The following is a 14,263-nucleotide window of genomic DNA, read 5'->3' as shown; positions in this document are numbered from 1 at the left end:
CTTGGATTGGAGATGGTCTTTGAAGTCTTTCTGGCTCTTTGTGATTTCTCTTTCCTTTTTATATATTCTCTAATTTTAGTAATGGATTCTAGAATTTGACCAGAAATAAACATTAAATTTATTGGATTGCAATTTATCTACTCAACTCCTTCTCCTCCTCCTCCTCCTCCTCCTCCTCCTTCTCTTCCTTCTCCTTCTCCTCCTCCTCCTCCTTCTCCTCCTTCTCCTCCTTCTCCTCCTCCTTCTTCTCATAGAACAGTTTTTGTTCTTTTGGGGCCTCATGGCTTAAACTCATGAAAGATAGTTCCATAAGGTTATTTAGAGAAAATAGGATTTCTTTTATTTAACAAAGAATAGCCTTTTGGCCCTCTGAACACATTTTTCAGAGACTCCTCTGTAAGATAATTTCAGGTTGAATGATCCAATTGAGCTGAGGCAGAAAGACAATTTTTCTGGCTTTTTTCTCACCCTTCTGGTCCACGCATATTTGTATATATTTATATTATATTCAAAATATAAATACTTATAATACTTATAAATATTTATACATATTTATATTATATATAAATACATATAGAAATAAATCATATATAAAGAATTTTGCATATTTTAAGGTACTATACACACACGTACACATACACACACATATGTTTATATGTATTTACATTATCTTATTTAATCTTCAAGATGGTCCTTTGAGGTAGATACTATATAGTGTCCTTAAGAACATATGAAGATAATAATATAGTGTCCTTAGTAACAGATGAAGATAATAAAATTTAGAGAGATTAAGAGACTTATTTTAAGGGATTACTTCTTACTCCACTTTATCACTTTATCATACTCTCCCACTATTGTTAAAACTCTGTTACCTCTCCTCTTTTGAATATCACTTTATTCAATTGATCACCCCCACCCACCCTCTGGGACACTTTTCCTCCTTCTTTCCTCCTTTACTCACTAAAGTCAGTCTCTTTTATTCATGTCATTTCCCTCCAACCCTTGCTGATTGCCTTCCTATAAGACTTTCCCAACTAGATGGCACTAAGTGGAGAATTTTAAAATGGCAATCAGTCAATACCCATCAACCATCAATAATGGTGCCCAAAGAATGGAGGTAAAAATGCTATTCTTGCTAAAGAATGCTAAATACTATTAAAGCTTTTATGACCAAATTTTCAGAATATTAAGATCTTTGATTATATCAGTTCTCTTTTGGTTATGCTATACAAAGTGAGACTCGGTGCCTCTACAGCTACAATCCTAGACTTAGATCTCCTAATTTTTTGTATGACATATTTAATATCAGGAATAACCTGTAAAAAACATCTAGGCTAACTCATTCTAAAGATGATTAATCTGAGGCCTGAGGATATTAAATATCTTATTCAAAGTCACACAGATAATTGTTAGAAGAAGGGTTTGAATCTATGTCCTCAGAATCCAAAAATCTTTCCATGATATGGTATATTAGAGGGCTGCACTCAGTGACAGGGAAAAAAAATGGGTTTAAATTCTGCCTCAGACATGTAATGACTTCATACCCCGGACATGTCACTTAACTTCAAATTCTCAGTTTCTTTATTTTCAATATGAGGTTAGACCTGATAACTTCTTTTATCCCTTCCAGTTTTAATCTATGCTCCTATGCTCATGTTACTTGAAAGTAATCAAATACCTTATGAAATCTTTAATACATTCCCCTAAATATAATATATATAGTTATACATATTTATATTATATATAAATAAACATAGAAATAAATAAATAATATGTATAAAGAATTTTGCATATTTTAAGGTACTATACACACACATATATTTGTATGTATTTTCATTATCTTCCTTAATCTTCAAGATGGTCCTTTGAGGTAGACACTATATAGTGTCCTTAGTAACAGATAAAGATAATGAGATTTAGAGAGATTAAGAGACTTATTTTAATTCCACTTTATCACTATCAGACTCTCCCACTATTGTCAAAACTCTGTTACCTCTCCTCCTTTGAAAATCACTTTATTCAAATTGATCACCATTACCCATGATCTGGGACATTTTTCCTCCTTCTTCAGTGAGTTCAGGCTCTTATACATATTCTTCCTCTCCACCTCACCATAGGCGACTTCAATGTACATGTTGATCTCCCCTCAAATTCTCCAATTTTCCATTTCTTCAATCTAGTCTACTCATATCTCAATTTTCCTCTCTACTTTCACTGTACACAATTATTCTAACACCCCTATTTTTCCAGTTACACATACTTCACTTGCATGATTAAGAATTGTACATTTCCTTTATGTTTTCATAATCTTTTATCATTCCTTCTCCTTATGCTTTTTTCTAAAGATATTATTCTTCATCCATGTTATAGTCCCTAGTCCCTTTAACCAATTTTCTTGTAACATGAATGAAATGACCTTCGGCAACCAAATTGTCATCCTCTGATTCCTAGATGATCAATACACTTCCCTAAATGTGGCAACTAGAAATGAACTCCATACTCCAAATGTAGTCTGTCCAGAGGATACCAGGGCTGTTATTTCCTTAGTCCTTCAGTCCTTGCCAAACTAATTCCCATATTTACTCTGCCATGGTTTGTTGCCTAACAACATGGCATGGAATGATTGAAGTGTCCATTTTCTGGAGATCTCCCTGAACTCCTCCTGAACTCTAGAAAGGCATTGTTCATTGATGACATTGGCATTTTTTATGTTTCTTCTTCCCCTCTGCTTGCCGCTGCTGATTATAAAATTCAATAAAGCTGAAATGAAATAGAAAAGTCTATATTTGACCTTATACTTCCTCTCCTCCTCTACTCACTCAAGCCAGTCTTTTTTATTCATGTCATTTCCCTCCAACCCTTGCTGATTGCCTTCCTATAAGACTTTTCCCAAATAGATGGCACTAAGTGGAGAATTTTAAAAGTAAGTTCTTAGTCAAGGTTCTCTAAGTGTCGTACAATTTAACAAATAAGAAGGCTTCTGGTACAGCCCCCATATTCAATAGAGAAGACTAGGAGTAAAACCATATAGGAAGAGTCACATCTTGAACCTAGTCCATTTATTTACTCTTAGCCCAGTGGTCTTCTCTAGTACTCTTATGGGTTTGTTTCTCCTGTTAGTCAGCCAATAAACAAACATTTATTAAGATCCTACTATGTGCCAGTCATTGAACTAAGTTCTGATGATATGAATACAGGTTCTGTTCCCAAGGAGCTCATAGACCAAAAGAGGAAACCACATGCAAACAGCTACATACAAAGAATCAATAAATGGGATAAATTGGAGTCTATCAAAGTGGGGAAGGTTTTAGAATTAAGAGGATTAATTAAACCTGGGATTCCTAAACTTTTTTTTAATGACTACATTTCAACTGAATGTATTCCTTTGTTATCTGATGAATTCTGTTTTATGCATTTAAAAACATTAACATGAGAAAGGATCTATAGGCTTTATTAAACCACCAAAAAGCCTCATGACATGCAGAAGGTTGATTGATTTTTGGATAAAGTGGGGGCTTTGTGGCTCTGTGAAGATCAGGCAAGTTAGGCCATACCCCAAACTCATCCTAGATCATTAAAATCCTCCCTATCATTCAAGAGCCACTCTCAGGACCATCTTCTCCAAGAAGCTGTCATGGAATCAATGAATGAGATTGTTGGAAGGAAGCACTGGGTCATCTAGTCAATAGCCACTGACTAAAAATTCAGAGAAATCATCGCAGGCTCTTCTTAAAGACTTTCAAGAAAAGGGGCCACATTGCTTCTTGGGGCATCCCATTCCACTTTTGGATGACCCTAGTTGTTAGCAAGTTTGTTTTTTCATCATATCAAGCCTTCAATTTATTTTTTTTCAGCTTCTATTCAGTGATCCAGGCTTCTGTCCTTTGAGACCAAAGAGAACAAATCGAATTCCTCATAAGAGCCATTTAAATGCATGAAGTCAACTATCATCTATCTCTTCTTTATTCTTCTCCAGGTTATTGCTCACCTATTTCTTCAGCCAGTCTTGATAGGATAGAGATTCAAGGCCTTCACCATCTGGCAGCCCTTTCTTAGATATTCTTCAGCTTTTCAATGTTTTCCCTAAAATGCAATGCTTACAGTTGAACATAACTCTGCAAATGTGTTCTGACCACAGAGTCAGGACAGATTATTCTAGGGCTACCTCTCCTCATGTTCTGGATGTGGCCACCAGGAAAGCTCAACTGCTATCTTTGCCTATAATTTTCCTCATAACATATAGCTTTCTTGTCCTAAAACATCATACGTGTCCTAGGATAACCTTCTCTCATTGGTTAATTATTCTCAGGGTCTCAATTTGGGGAATGCATACAGTCCCAGTTAAACTTTGTTTTCTTTTTCCAGCTCTGCTCTGGTCTTTTTGTGTCCCATCTTCCTCTCTCAACTTCCTTTGGGTGTTGTCTTTTTTACATTAGAATATAAACTACACAAGATCAGGGGTTTTGTTTTTGTTTTGCTTTTATCCCCAGCATTTAGTACAGTGCCTGCTACACAGTAAGTGCTTAATAGACACTTGGCTTGTTGCCTTGCCTGGACATTAACTACTCTTGATGAGATTTAAGAACATGCTAGAGTTGTTGATTGATATGTCACATATTGGTTCATAGTGAGTTTAGTTCATTTTTTTTTTAATGTTAGAGAAAGAGAGACAAAAACAAAGAAAGACAAAGGTACAGAGATAAAGACAAAGAAGTGAGAGGAGAGAAAGAAATTAAGGAGCAAAGAGAGATACAGACACATAGACAGCAGACAGAAGAGAGAGGGGAAGAAAGAGTGAGAGAAACAAAGAGAAAAACTTTTTTTTAGACAAATTATTAGTCTTACACATTCCTAGTGTGGTACTATAAAGACCACTCCTTGATCTCCTTGGGGGGAAAAAGTGCTCTTTTCCACCTGGAATTCCTCATGGTCACTCCTTGGCATTTATCACATTTCAATTTGTTTTATAATTATTCCTGTCTTTTGTCTTGTCTCCCCTAGTAGAATGTGAGATTATGGAGATCAGAGAATATGTTTCTTTTCATCTTTAGATCCTCAGCATATAGCACAATAACATGCACATAATAGATGACAAAGTTTTTTGAATTTGAATTTCCTTTTGCATTCGTGACAGACATAGAAAAGGAGGGTGTGGGGGGATCTTTGTACCTTTCCTTTAAATCTTCTCTGATTTATCATTTGTTATCACAAAAGCATGTGACAAACAGTAAGGTGACTGAATACATGGATCATTGAACTAGGGAAAGTTGAGTTCAAATCCTGATTCATATACTCTCTGGCTGTAATATTATAAGCAAGTGACTTGCCCTCTCTATGTCTCAATATTTTCATCTATAAAATGAGCAGGTTGAACGACATGGCTTTTCTCTTACTGGTAAGAGTCAAACAGGGAAAATGAATCACATATCCTGAATCACTCCCACATAGGTTTCCCAAAGAAAACTCCTTGATTGCAAAAATTGTTTTCTCCTCTCTTTATATCCCTAGAATTTAGCCCACTACTGAGCATTTAATGAATGTTCGTTGATTTGGCTTGACTCTGGGACTCCCTTGTCTCTCCCATGTATCGTACAGTGTTTTTGTAAATTTGTACAATTCCTAGAGCCTCAGGATGAATCATAGAATCATAAATTCAGAGCTGTAAGGAACAAACCTCCTCGTTTTATAGATGAATAAGCAATGGCATAGAGAGGCTGTGGTTCATCCATAATCAAATGACTGAGCTGGATTTTGAAACGAGAACATGTTTTATCACCCATGTCACAAAAAGTGAAAAAATTACATTTCAATTTGCATTCAGAGTTCATCAGTTCTCTCTATGGAAGAGGGATCAAAGTTTTTCATCATGAGTCCTATGAAATTGACTTGGATTGCCATGTTGATTAGAGTAGCTAAGTCTTTTACAATTGATAATGATTATATTATTGCTGTCACTGTATACAGTGATCTCTTGGTTCTGATCATTTTGCTTTGCATCAGTTCATATGTCTCCCATGTTGTTTGTTTGCTTTTTTTTTTTTTTTTTTTTCTGAAGCTACCCTGTTGTGATATAGGAGCCACCTGCCAGTGGCTGCTAACTCAGACCTGTAGAATGGATCTCTTCATGTGAGAGGATGATACAAGGAGACTGAGAGGCAGTTGTTGTTCTCTGACCTTTTCATTAAGAGGTAGTTATGTTATCTGACCTCTTTCCTCTTCCCTCTGCCTCCAATTTATTTCATTCCCAATCCACAAGGAATATCTGTGTCCATAAAGGCTTCTTTGCAACTCCTTCAAGTTTATGATTCACAGCTGTGGAGGGTCTCAGAGAATTGACCTACCCCTTCACCTAGGCATGGTCCTTAACACAACCCCTTTGATCATTTCTTATAGTACATAATACTCCATCACAATCATATACTATAGTTTCTTCAACCCTTCCCTACTTGATGGGTATTCCTTCATTTTCCACTTCTTCGCCACCACAAAAAGAGTTGCTATAAATATTTTTTGTATGATTAGGTCCTTTTTCTTATTTTTGATCACTCTGGGATGTAGACTTAGCAACGGTATTGCTGGGTCAAAGGATATGCATTTTTATAGTCTTTTGGCTATAATTGAACCCAGAAGTCCTGAGCCTCCAGAACCCTATGTGCTATACCAAAAGCACCCACAGGATGGAAAACAGCTTCAGATACCACCTAGACTATAGACCACCTATGAACAGCAACTGTCTCTGTTACAGCTCCAAGAAATAACCATTCGGAATTTGTTCATTCTTTAAAGAGAAAAAACTTCCTACTAAGAGAACCCACTTAATTTAGAGAGAGCTGGAATTGAAACTAAGTTTGCCTCTCAGAAACTTCCCCCCATTGCTCCTGCTTTGGTCCTCTGGGTCCAAACAAAAGCAATCTAGTAATTCCTCTTCCCTATGACAACCCTTTTAATAATTAAGGATAACTGCCATTTACCACACCTCCCAATCTTTTCTTCGTTCAGGTTGAATAAACTTACTTCTTTCAAGCATCCTAATTTGATGTGATATTTTTGCAAGGCAATTGGGGTTAAGTGACTTGCCCAGGATCAGACAGCTAGTGAGTGTTAAGATCTAAGGTTAGATTTGAACTCAGATCTTCCTGATGTCAGAGCTGGTCATCTGCCCACTGCATCATCTAGCTGCTTTATTTGTCACGATCTTGAGGAAGTCATCTGTCATAATCATCTCTTATCCAATTTAAGTATCAACAGTGCACTTAACTATGGTAAAGTCTCCAGTCCCTTCACCCTGATCAGCCTCCTCTAAGATACTTTCCAGATTGTTAATGTGCTTCTCCAGAACCATACTCTCACTTATTCATCCCTTCCCTATCTGAACAGGACTCTCCAGTGAGGTCTGACCAGTATGATGGCATTGCCAACACCCTTCTCCTTCTGCAACCTGGAGATGCAGAAGAGACAGAAAAAAAGAGATCTACCTAGAAATTGCACAAAATCTGGCTCTGCCCCTGAAACATCCTGGCTATTCAATTCCTATTACCCCTTAGTTCCTAGAAAACTGTCTAAAACTACAAACTTCAAGCAAGGGGTGACCTGCTTTGGAAGAAGATTCTTCCTTACCAGTAAGTATCTTGAAATAAAATTCTAGATTTGAAAATAAAAAACACACAACAAATATGGTCTAAAATGACATGAGATTTTCTAGCTGCCACATTATTCTTGATTCCCTCTTCATCATAGTCATAAAGCTGTGAGTTAAAATCCAGATACAAACACTTACTAACTGTGTGACTGGACACATCACTTCACCTCTGTGCCTCAGTTTCCTCATCTCTAAAATGGTGATAAAAACACCTAGCTCAAAAGATTGTTGTGGGTTTGAAATGAGATGATATTTGTGAAGCATTTACAACAGTTCCTGGCTTAATAAGTGCTTATTTCCTTCTTCCCTCCCTCTTACCTCTACAAACACATTTTCAGAAACAATCCATTTGAGTACTGTAAGTGATTACCATCAATGAGTAACTTGTCCTTTTCTGGTCCTTCTCAGTATGTATTTGGTTGTGTCAGAAATCAACACGCTGTAGGTTCCTCTGCCTCTGTGGGATGCTTGAGGTTCCTAGCTAATCTGACATGCAGAGAAACCAAGTGATTTGACTGATCACACAGAAAATAAGAGAGCAAAGATTTGAATTTAGGTTCTCTGAATCCCAATTCAGTGCAAGCCTGCCTAGCAATCTTATGATAGTACAGAGCAGCCGGAGAAGTCAGCTTCTCTCCAGGGTCCTGAACAGTTAAAGATTTGCAAACATTGAGTAGTTCCTGCATCTGGCCTCCCCCCATCACCCTTCCCACTCAGGTCCTGAAAGTCTTACTCTATACATTTTCCATTAGGAAGTCCCTTCCCAACTAGAAGGTATTTTTAGTGAGATAAGAGTCTTGGGCTTCCTATGATTTCCTGTCTGTCACCAGCTGCTTCGTGCAGTTCAAAACATTGTATTTATCTAAACAGGAGAACTCTGCTCCAGAATCAGCCTAAAAGACCAGCAGTTTTGACTCATTTTTTCAGCTGCTCTGAGATCCTTGCAATATAAGGGGGGAGGTGAGAAAAAGTAGGGTTTGATTATCTTTGGGACCAGATGTGACATCAAGAAATTAGGAAACTGGCCTGAGAAGACAGATACATAAGGGTTCTGTCTATCCAGTGGAAGCAGGGATGACCGTAGTCAGGAAGGAAGAGAATAAGCTTTTTAAAAAATACCTACTATGTGTTCAGGCACTGTGTAAAGAAAGCATATTAAAAATATTGATCTTTTCCTATCTTTACAAGAGGTAGGGTGGGAGGTAGGTGCTATATCATCCCCATTTTTCAGATAAGGAAACTGAAACAGATAGCTTGCCCAGGGTCACATGGATATTAAGTATCTAAAGTCAGATTGGGATTCAGGTTGTCCTGACTCCAGGACAGAAGGTGTATCTCCTGAACCCATCAAGATGTTCAATAGAAGGAGGAGCAGGAAGTGGGTGATAGGAAAGAGGATTACTAGTTATGGTCAGAAAGTACATGCTAACTTTGTGTTTCTATTTGTTTTAACTGAGATATTAGGTGGCAAAACAAATAGAATGCCATTCATTTATTTACTGATTCATGTACCTCTCTGTCTTTCTAAGTCTGGGAATGAGGAAGACTTGAATTAATATCTGGCCACAGACACTCACTAGATATATGCCCGGGCAGATCACTTAACTTTGTTTACCTCAGTTTCTTCATCTTTTAAGTGGAGATAATTATAGTTCCCACCTTCCAAGATTGCTGTGAGGATCAAATGAGATAGTATTTATGAAGTGCTTAGCACAGTGCCAGGAACAGAGTAGACCCAATAAATTATTGTCTCCTCTTTTTTTATCCTTCATTCCCTCCCTTCCTGCCTTCCTTTCTTCCCTCCTTCCTTCCTTCCCTTCCTCTTTCTCTCCCTCCTTCCTTTCCTTCCCTCCTTCCTTCCTGCTTGCTTTCCTTCCTTTGCTTCTTCCCTCCTTCCTTTGCTTCTTCCCTTCTTCCTTTCTGTCTTCCTTCCTTCCTTTCTATTCTGTCTTCCTACCTCCTTGCCTTTCTTTTTTTCCTTCCTTCCTCCCTCCTTCTCTCTTTCCCTTTTTCTGCCTTCCTTCCTTATTTTGTCCTTCCTTCCTTCCCTCCTTTCTTCCTTCCTTCCTTCCTTTTCCTTCTTTCCTTCCTTCCCTCCTCAGCACCTGATCCAAGTTATTATATATCTTAAGTACTCAATAATGACTTAAATTGAGATAGCCAAGGCTTTATTTCCCAGGTTCCTGATTTCTTGATGTCATATCTGTACCAAAGATAATCAATCCCTGCTTTTTCTCACCTCCCCCTCCCCCTTCCCCATCAAAGCATGTGTATTCCCCACTGCTAATTTTGGTGATGTCACCACCTGTATTTCCATCCCACCATCTGCTGTACCAATATGGCCTGTGTGATTGAAGAGAGGGGGAAATGGGGACCCTGAAGCGGTTCTGGCTCAGATCAAGTATCATGGGATCTGGAATTGGTCTCCAAGGAAGATGTAGAGTTGGCCGGCAAGTCTAGCCTAGGAATTTAAACTGTGTCCTCCAGCCATTTCCATCGATCCAAATCATTGCCTACTTAAGGGCTGACATGTCTGCATTCTGGGTTTCTGAATGGAGATGCCCAGGACTCTAATCTGGCCCATTTGCTACGGGATAACATCTGAGTAGCAAATCACTAGCAATTAGCCCTGGCATGTATGGAAGCAGCCAGCATCACCGAGGTGATGTGTTTTTCTAGACACACTTGGTACCCATCTGAAGCAGATTTTTCTTCCAAAGAATGACTTCCCTTTCCATGATACATTCCCTAAGGCTAATGTGGAAACCATATTTTACCTAAAGGATGAATATCTTGATTCTGATGTTGTTGTGTTAAATATTTAACAACTGGAATTCTAGGGGGAAATGCACAGAGGACATACTTTGAAGTTTAATCTGCATTATTAACATTTTCTCCCTCATTTTATAAGGTCTAGACGATCAACAAAGTGACAACTAAAGCCTAATTTGTAACATTTGCTGAATTCTGCTGTATAAATACTCACCCTGATCATTTAACAAGTGACTCCAAGCACAATCATGGTTTGGAACAAAGACTCATGGGATAGTAGATCTAGAGCTAAAGGGACCTTAGAAATCATATAGGACAACTCTCCTCTAGGACAAAAGACAGACTCATCAGTCTGATATTAAATGGTTTCCTTTAAATGCCCTCCTTGATCTGGCTCCCAACTACCGTCCATTCTTATTTCATATTACTCCTTTCCATAAAATCGGCCTTCTGGTTGTTCTTCCAACTCAAAAATCCCCTTTCTGTCATGATGCCTTTGCCCATGCTGTAACTCATGCCTGGTGCAACACTCCCCCACCTCCTCCTGGTAAAATCTATCTTCCCACAGAGCACAATACAGAGGCTGCTTTCCAAATTCCAAGTTCCTCCTGGTCACTAGTGTTCTTCCCCTTTTGAAATCACTGTTCAAATGTTATACGTATTTCAATGTAGGAAATGCTTTCTTCTTAAGGGAGTAACTATTTGGGTTTTGTTTTGGTTTTGATTTTTTTTAAATAGTTGATGCTTAAAATAGGGTTTTATAATCCTAGAACCAAGCAGATCAAATGGAAGAGAGAAATAGAGGAAAAAGATAGAGGCAGTTAGGTATCTCAGTGGATAAAGAACAAGATCTGGAATTGGGAAGACCCAGGTTCAAGCAGACAGTTACTAGCTGTGTGACCCAGAATAAGTCATTTTATCTCTGTTTACTTTAATTTCTTCAACTATAAAATGTGATTAATAATAGCACCTACCTTCCAGGATGGATGTGAGAAATGAGATAATATTTGTAAAATCACATAATGCCTGTCATATTGTAGGAGGCTCTATAAAAGCCTATTCTCCTCCCTTTCCCCAGGGGAAGACAATAGAGTTCTGTAAAAAGAATGTGGCTTTGGAGTCAGAAGCTTGGGTTGAAATCATAATTTTTACTTACTCTGTGTAATTTTGGGCAAGACAGCTAATGCCTCTGGACCTCAGTTTCTTCAACTATAACATGAGTGGGTTAATCTGGATCCTTTCCAATTCTGAATCTTTGATTCACCTAAGTGATTGAAGTAAATTTTTTAAAATTTAATTCCATTATTTAGAAAGAAACCTAGACCAAAGGATGTGCTCCAAATCACTTAGTTAGAAAGTGGTTGACATAAGTTGAAAGTGGGGTACTCTGATCCCCTGATAAGGAAACTCTCAGTGTGCCTCAGTGCTGGTCTACTTTCCAAGTCAGTGGTCTTTGCACTAGCTCTGCTGCCCCCCAAGAAAAGACTGCCCTTGAAACTATAATCCCTCTGTCACAGTCATTGCTGACATTAGGGTGAAATGGTACTTGGAATGATTCCACATGAGAGAGATCCCTCACACCCCAACGTCTAGCAAAAGTGAAGTCAGTTTGCAGAATCAAGCCTCTGAGACTTTTCCGTTTCCTTGAAGAGCTTATTCTTAATTTGGGTTAAATGAAAACTTGGTTTCTAATTAATGCGTTCTTCCCATGTAGAACATGTTTATAATTGCTGTTCAAGCAACAGAAAAGATGAGAAACCTTTCATGGAAAGTGCTGTTAGAGAGAGATGGAAAAGAGAAGGGGAGGGAGAGGGAGACAGAGAGGGGAGGGAGCAGGGGAGAATGAAAGGAAGAAGTATAGCAAAAGAAGGGAAAGGAAAAGGATGAGAAAGAGAAAGGGTGAGGGAGAGGTAGACAGACTGAAAGAAGAAGGGAGAATGAGAGGGAGAAAGGAGAAAAGTACAGAGGAAGAAGAAGAAGAGAAAGAGAGAGGGGAAAGAAAGAAAAAGATAGAAGAGACAAATAAAAGACAGATACTGACAGTGAGAGGTGAAAAAAGAGTGAGGAAGAATAGCAATAGATGGAAAGAAGGAAAGGAGGAGGACAGGAGATGAGAAAAGAGGAGAGAGACACACAGAGAGACAGAGACACAGAGAGAGACACAGAGAGAGAGAGACAGAGAGAGACAAAGAGAAAAAGAGAGGGAGAGAGAGAGAGAGAGAGAGAGAGAGAGAGAGAGAGAGAGAGAGAGAGAGAGAGGAGAGAGACAAATAAAAGACAGATGCTGAGAGTGACAGGGAGAAAAAGGGAGGAAGAATAGTAATAGATGGAAAGAAGGAAAGGAAAAGGGACAGGAGATGAGAAAAGAGGAGAGAGACAGAGAGAGACACACACAGAGAGAAACAGAGAGACACAGAGAGAGAGAGACAGAGAAAGAGAGAGATACAGAGACAGAGAGAGACAGAGAGAGAGACAAAGAGAAACAGAGAGGGAGGGAGGGAGAGAGAGAGAGAGAGGAGAGACAAATAAAAGACAGATGCTGACAGTGACAGGGAGAAAAAGGGAGGAAGAATAGCAATAGATGGAAAGAAGGAAAGGAAAATGGGACAGGAGATGAGAAAAGAGGAGAGAGGCAGAGACAGAGACAGAAATAGAAAAAGAGACACAGAGAGAGATAAAGACAGAGAGACAGAGACAGAAATAGACAGAGACAGAGAGAAGGAGGGAGGGAGCATAGACGTCGTTTTTCCATTGCCTGAGCCAGCTCAACCATTGAATCCATTACCATTCTTTAAGCTAAAAATGCCCCTTTTAACCCCTCCTAGATAGAAAGCCGGGCATTGCAATAGGGAGCCTGAGTAATTGCCCAGAGTCATTGTCATGGTAAACGCCGCAAAGCTGGGTGAGTCAGAGGCTGTTGGAAAGGCAACTGTTTAAAGATGATAATTCCATAATGATCGTTTCATTAATAGATGTGGGAGCCGGCGCCCATGTCAGTGAATACTGGATATAAGCAGAAACACACTCTTGTTATTGTTCCAACAGGGACCTGCGCGGACCCACAGGCCTCTACCTACTTCTTCTCCTTCTTTTTAAATGAATGTTTATGTGCAAAGCAGCAAGTGCCATTCAGAAGTGATTTGCAATGATCAGAAAAGGGAGAAATCCTTCAAGTGAAAGTAAAGGGGGACAAGAATGCTTCAGCCTCTTATTTAAAAGGTTTCTTTTTGATTGGGGGGATACAAAAGCATCAAAAGACTTCAAAGCTTTGACAAACTGCACAGAAGCTCAGAAAGGTTGAATGGGCATTTCAGCTTTGGAGCTTTGTCCATTAGCTATGTCAAGCACGAACCTACGTGCTGCCAAGAAGACACTTATTTTTTTGCTTTTTTGCTAAAAAAAAAAGTCTTATTACTAAATAGTGCCAAGGACTATAAGAATCATTGGGATTCATACAATTCAACCACAAGGTTAGAATAAGTTCCAGGGGGAGAAAAAGTTTATTTATTTTGTTGTCATTGTGTTATCATTTGTTTGCTTTTATCAGGATTCTCAGATATAGTTCCACCATCCGCAACACACACACACACACACACACACACACACACACACCCTTCAAAACTTTCATTTTGTAAAAGAAGATTATTTTATGCTTCAGTTAATGTGGACTCAACGGTCTCTTCAAATCATGCTATTAAAAAGTATTTTTTAAATGTCTACTATGTCTGAGGCCTTGATAAGTACTGAGGATAGAAAGGATAGGAAGAGGGACTGGGTAGGAAACTAAGAGGTGCCATAGTGAATAGAGCTCCAGGCCTAGAGTCAGAAAGACTCATTTGCTGAGTTCAAAAC

Source organism: Sarcophilus harrisii, chromosome 3 (assembly GCF_902635505.1).
Source record: "Sarcophilus harrisii chromosome 3, mSarHar1.11, whole genome shotgun sequence".
NCBI lineage: Eukaryota > Metazoa > Chordata > Mammalia > Dasyuromorphia > Dasyuridae > Sarcophilus > Sarcophilus harrisii.
This window is presented reverse-complemented; position numbering follows the sequence as displayed.